Here is a 6,463-nt window from a genome sequence, read left to right as displayed (position 1 = left end):
AAAAAAAAAAAAAAACAACCGATTCACTCGCATAATGAGATTTTTTTCCCAGGTCCGAGTTGGTTCAGAACTGGTAGAAGATGGCAATTTCAGTTCATATACGCTGATGTCGACCTACAAAGGACCTTATGGTGCTGGAAGGGGTTTCTTGGTCTGCTCCCATTACTATGGTGTCCCCGGCAGGTACGTTAGCATTCAGAAGGTCGGAGATGATGCCCACCAGCTCCAGCTGGTTGAGGTTTTTGTATACGCCAACAAAGGCTAAAGTTTGTAATCCTGAGGGAAATCGTTAAGAGACCATTTTTGTAGTTGAATTAAAGATGGTTTGATGTTGAGAATGTCGAAAGTGCTTTAATTTCCCATTTTTATTCTTCAAATTATTATTTAAATGATTGTAATGCCAAATTATGATGCATACATCTTTATACAAAATTTATTTTTTATCTGAGAGAGAGAGAGAGAGAGAGAGAGAGAGAGAGAGAGAGAGAGAGAGAGAGAGAGAGAGAGAGAGAGAGAGACCCTACTGAAGTGTAAAATGAGAAACTATTCATAACTCAACAGATGCCTTGGAGACATGAATGTAAATAAGTGGATGTGTAAGGTATAATGATTATAAATGGGTCATGAAGAAACTTCAGGTGGTGTAACACCTTTAAAAGTTACCTCTTTAGTTTTTCTGGGGCAGCACTGTGCCTTATTTGAGGAGCATCAAAGGCCATCATTTGTTGAGATGAACTGCCTTTAGTGAGGAAGTAAAAGAGTGGATTTAATGACACTGAATCAAAACTTGTGGGACAACAAAGCCCAAAGTTCTCATTATTAGGACCTTAAACATTTCTTGTGGTCTATAAAGTTCTGCTAGCAGGACATCAAAAAGCCTCGTTCAGCTGGTAGCAATAGTAATAGATCATTCAGATATCATCAAACTAATTTAAATAAATTTTGTAAACATCAAGTTACACTGTCATGGATGAAAACTCCACAAAAGCCTATTGATTTAATCAATTCTACAACATGATTTCACAAAAGAAATGGAATTCCCTGATAATAATGGACAAATTGATTAGGAATAGTAATGTACGTGGAGTATGAGTTTTTTCTTGGTGGATGAAAATCCTTCCAATGCCTGTCTATGAGCACACTTCTGGCTATTGACTTCAAAAGGATTTGTTAATAGGAGTACTTTATTCTAAGGATGAAGCCAAGACATTCAAAACTGTTCATATCAACATACAAAAATCATGAAAACAAAAACCTCAGTTCAGATGGGTTCCAAACTAAAATTCGTATGGAAAATCTTTGTATGGCAACAAATAATTCGAAAGACAAAAATCATTTGCCCAAAGTACGCCAGCATAAAATATGTAAGGTATAAAGTTTGTCATGTCAAAAGTTTGTTATGGAAAAATTCTCGTAAGGTTAAATGTTCGTCGTGCAAATTTTTTGTAGGAAAAGTTTCCTACGTACAAAATTTCCTCTGGAAAAATATTCGCAAATATTTGTAAGGGAGAAAGCTCGTGTAAAACAAGTACGTACAAAAAAGTGTTTAAGCTAAAGATTGCATGGTATAAAGTCTTGGCTAAAGTTCCCTAGCTTGAAGGTACAGTATAACTCAAGCACACTGTTCTATCTTATTTCTCTTCCTTCTGTTTTTCAGTTTTTATAGTTTATATATGATTTATTCTAATGTGGTTACTATCAATATATATTTTAATTGCTAATTACTTCCCTTGAAGTTTATTTCCTTATTTCCTTTCCTCGCCGAGCTATTTTCCCTTTTGGAGCACTTGGGCTTATAAAATCTTGCTTTTCCAGCTAGGGGTGTAGCTTAGCAAGTAATAAAAATAAAAATAGGAAAAAAATAAAAATAATAATAATAATAATAATAATAATAATAATAATAATAATAATAATAATAATAATAATAATAATAATAATAATAATAATAATAATAATAATAATACTTGTTTGTTAAAAAATTGTAAAACATTATGCTGACCATTTGTAACCTTTAATCATGAATAAAATATATTATACATATGTTTGAAATAATAAATTTCCAGAATTAGTTATACCAAATTGTTCAACCATCAAATACTGTATACATTTAGATTCCGTCTTTACGCCATTTCAGAATAGTAAAATACTTCTCAGTAGGATAAATAAAAGGAATTCCCCTGAAAGATTATTTCTGTGAAGTTTTCGTACATTGGTAGGCAGCTCTTCTAGGAGAGGGACACTCTCCAAAATCAAACCATTGTTCTCTAATCTTGGGTAGTGCCATAGTCTCTGTACCATGGTCTTCCACTGTCTTGATAGAGTTCTCTTACTTGAGGGTACACTTGGGCACAATATTCTATCTTATTTCTCTTTCTATTGTTTTGTTTAAAGTTTTTATAGTTTATATAAGAAATATGTATTTCAATATTGTTACTGTTCTTAGAATATTTTTTCCTCGTTTCTTTTCCTCACTTGGCCATTTCCCCCGGTTGGACCCCTTGGGCTTATAGCATCCTTCTTTTCCAACTAGGGTTGTAGCTTGGCAAATAATAATAATAATAATAATAATAATAATAATAATAATAATAATAATAATAATAATAATAATAATAAGGGTCAGAAGACTTAGGCATTGAGGGCAGCATCATTGTATCCGTACATATAGAACTTAATTATGTACATAATTATAAGCACTGTTACATATATACCTCAGTGTTAGATTTTATATAAAAGGACAAATTCGTAGTTAATTTGTATTTTTCCTAACTATACAAACCTTAGCTATTTAATAGGGGTATTACTTTCGGCGTAGCTGAAATGACGGGCCATTAATTTTTTAACGAGGAATTACTACCCACACCGCTAGTTAGCGGGGGTAGGGGAGGGTAGTTTGCTATCCCCCACCCCCTCTCACACACCTGTGCTTGAGCTCACTTTGCTTGGAGGTAGGACTTCAAGGGGGATAGGCTGCCGGGCCAGTTTGGTTAAATAGCTAAGGTTCGTACAGTTAGGAAAAATACAAATTATCTACGAATTTGTCATTTGTTCCGTAACTGGAATACAAACCACGCTATTTAATAGGGGTGACCCACCCATTAGGAAGGGTGGACGTCCCAGCCAGTCTGGCTTTTGACTTTGCCCGGGGGCTCCTTATTTGAGTGTGTAAGCACCGAAGAAATAAGGAGTCCCTGTACCTCGCTAGAACCTTGCTACGCAATGTCTGCAGCCTACGCAAGCTATGTAAGAAGGTATGAAGAAGTGTGACTCATCCTAGAAAGTTGTTCTGAAGTTCTTTAAATGGAAACTTGTAGACTAGGACTTTCCCAATACCACCTCGTCAGGTATGGGGACGTAACAGTATTAATCTTAATACTAAGAACACAATGGAGCATGGTTTACCTGCAGTGTTTTGAGGTCAGCTATGCAGAGAACCCAGGATGCTGCTTTTCCCAAGAGAGGGGATGATGAAGAAAAGAATAAGGGCCAGTCAAACCTTTTCATTCATGCAGACTAAAACCGGGTAACAATGCTCTCAACCTTCTTCTACTGGTATTAGGACAGAGTGTCGAAAGGCAGAGTGTCGAAGGACAGAGCGTCGAAGGACAATGTGTCGAATGGACAAAGTGTAAAATGGACAAAGTGTAGAATGGACAAAAGTTAAAAAGAGACAGAGATAGATTGAATTTGATTATTGATTTTAGGCTTACGTCAAGCAATAGGACTTCAAGGTCATCCAGAAGATAGAGAGTTACAAGGAGTTATAAATTCTCCTTATGTTTCATCGGTTTCATCATAAAAAAAACTCAGTAGTTTTGGAAATTGTTCCACCTTGAGTTATTGCTCTGCCGTTACAATAGTTTCGTTTTTCACATTTCCAATATATTCTTTCGTTAACCACTTTATCTACCACGTATGCATAGCCTTCATGTAGCAGTTTCTTTCCACCCATTTGAGTCTTGATTATTTCCATTATTATAGGTTAGGTGGAATGGAAATTTAAATTGAAACTTAAATCTCGAAGGAAGTTAACTGGTGTGAAATCTCTAACAGACTGAATACCGTATATATATTCTCTCTATCTCTCTCTAGAATATGCATGTAAGAATATAACAATGTAAGAATTGTTATATGTAAGGATATATCATTGTAAACATTGTTATTTAGTTATATGTAAGGATATACCAATGTAAACATTATTATGTAGTTAAAGGTTAATTAGGTCGTTAGTTAAATGGATACTGCATTCTTTCTCTTTTTATCATTTATATTTCATCATTGTTATATAGTTATATGTAAGGATATACCAATGTAAACATTATTATATAGTTAAAGGTTAATTAGGTCGTTAGTTAAATGGATACCGTATTCTCTCTCTTTCCATCATTTATATTTTATCATTTATCATTTTTATAATTTCGACACATTGTCTGTTCGACACATTGTCTGTTCGACATTTTGTCTGTTTGACACTTTGTCCATTCGACAGTTTGTCCTTCGACGCTCTGTCCTTCGACACTCAGTCTTTCGACACTCTGTCCGTGCACGCTTCTACTTGTCCAATAAGGAGCTTGATGTTATAAACCAGCTGTTGTGAAGTCACCACAGGACCGATAGAGAATGTATCGAGTCTCCTGTGGGTCACGTCTTGCAGGTAGTGGGATGTGAACGTTGTTTGACGTTTCTGCACCCCAGCTTGAAGACCCTGCATCACTGAAAAATTTCTTTTGAAGGCCAGGGACGTAGCTATGCCCCTGACATCATGTGCTCTGGGGCGACGTGACAGAGGAGGGTCTGGATTCAGTGCCAGGTTAATGACCCTCCGAATCCATGCAGTCTTAGCATGAGTCTTAGCAATAAACTCAGGGACGAAGCTGAACGTTTCCTCCCCCCATCCCCTTGAATGGGCAATGTCATACGAGAGACCATGAAGTTCGCTGACTCGCTTGGCAGAGGCCAAAGCTAGCAGGAATACCATCTTCCACGTTAGGTGGCGATCTGATGCCTAGCGTAATGGTTCATAAGGAGGTCTCTTAAGAGACCCGAGAACTCAAACCACGTTCCATGGGGGAGGTCTCACTTCCGACTGAGGGCAGGTAAGTTCATAATTACGTATGAGTAGAGAAAGTTCTAGCAATGAGGAAATGTCCATTCCTTTCAGCCTGAAGGCGAGACTTAAGGCTGAGCGATAGCCTTTCTCTGCCGAGACTGAAAGGCGCATATCTTCACGCAAATACACGAGGAACTCCGCTATTGTTGGAATAGTGGCATCGAGTGGAGAGATACCCCTTCAACGACACCAACCATAAAAGACTTTCCACTTTGCATGGTAGACTGCTGCTGAAGACTTTTGCAGGTGTCCAGACATCCTGATCGCAACTTGTTGCGAAAATCCTCTCTCAGAGAGGAGATGCTGGATAGTTTCCAGGCGTGAAGCTGTAGTGAACCTACGGCTTTGTGGAAGATGTTGGCATTTGGTTGTTTGAGTAGATTGTGTTGTGGAGGGAGATCTCTTTGTAGCTCCGTTAGGAGTTGCAGAAGGTCCGGGAACCATTCTGCGTGATGCCATAGCGGAGCTATGAGGGTCATTGAAAGATTGACCGATGTTGTCCCACCGTTGTTGGAAAGCATCTTGCCAGAGAGCCTTGGGGTCTGGGACTGGGGAACAGTACAGCGGGAGCCTGAAGTTCAGGGCCGTTGCGAAAAGGTCCACAATCGGAGAACCCCACAAAGTCAGGACTTTCTTGGCTACTAGATGATCCAAAGACCACTCGGTACTCACTATCTGAGATGCTCTGCTCAGGTTGACGGCGAGCACATTCCTTTTGCCCGGATGGAAGCTATGAGGGTCATTGAAAGATTGACCGATGTTGTCCCACCATTGTTGGAAAGCATCTTGCCAGAGAGCCTTGGGGTCTGGGACTGGGGAACAGTACAACGGAAGCCTGGAGTTCAGGGCCGTTGCGAAAAGGTCCACAATCGGAGAACCACACAAAGTCAGGACTTTCTTGGCTACTAGATGATCCAAAGACCACTCGGTACTCACTATCTGAGATGCTTTGCTCAGGTTGTCGGCGAGCACATTCCTTTTGCCCGTATGGAAGCATGCCGATAGTGTTGTCGAGTGGATTTCGGCCCATATCAGTAACTCTACTGCTAGATGGGATAGTTGCTGCGAAAAAGTACCTCCTTGTTTGTTGATGTAGGCCACTACTGTGGTGTTGTCGCTCATCACCACCACAGAGTGACTTGCCAGGTACTGTTGGAATTGTTGAAGGGCCAGAAAGACGGCCTTCATCTCTAGGAGATTTATGTCGAGGTACTTTTCTGACTCTGACCAGAGGCCTGAGGTCGTGTGGTGCAGCAGGTGGGCTCCCCACCCTGATTTTGAAGCGTCCGAAAACAGCATCAAATCCGGGTGGATGACGAGAAGATCCACTCCTTTTCGTAGGTTCTCGTCTGCCAC

General features: G+C 39.3%; 1 long non-coding RNA gene across 1 annotated transcript in view; it reads left to right on the top strand.

Annotated features, from left to right (window-relative positions):
• LOC137623812 (uncharacterized) overlaps positions 1-265 on the top strand; it is a 7,475-nt gene extending 7,210 nt beyond the window's left edge. The window contains exon 3 of the long non-coding RNA XR_011040646.1: positions 53-265. This is a non-coding gene — a long non-coding RNA (uncharacterized lncRNA). The remainder of the gene's footprint in view (positions 1-52) is intronic.
• Positions 266-6,463: the final 6,198 nt, after the last annotated feature.

Source organism: Palaemon carinicauda, chromosome 30 (assembly GCF_036898095.1).
Source record: "Palaemon carinicauda isolate YSFRI2023 chromosome 30, ASM3689809v2, whole genome shotgun sequence".
NCBI lineage: Eukaryota > Metazoa > Arthropoda > Malacostraca > Decapoda > Palaemonidae > Palaemon > Palaemon carinicauda.
This window is presented reverse-complemented; position numbering and strand designations above follow the sequence as displayed.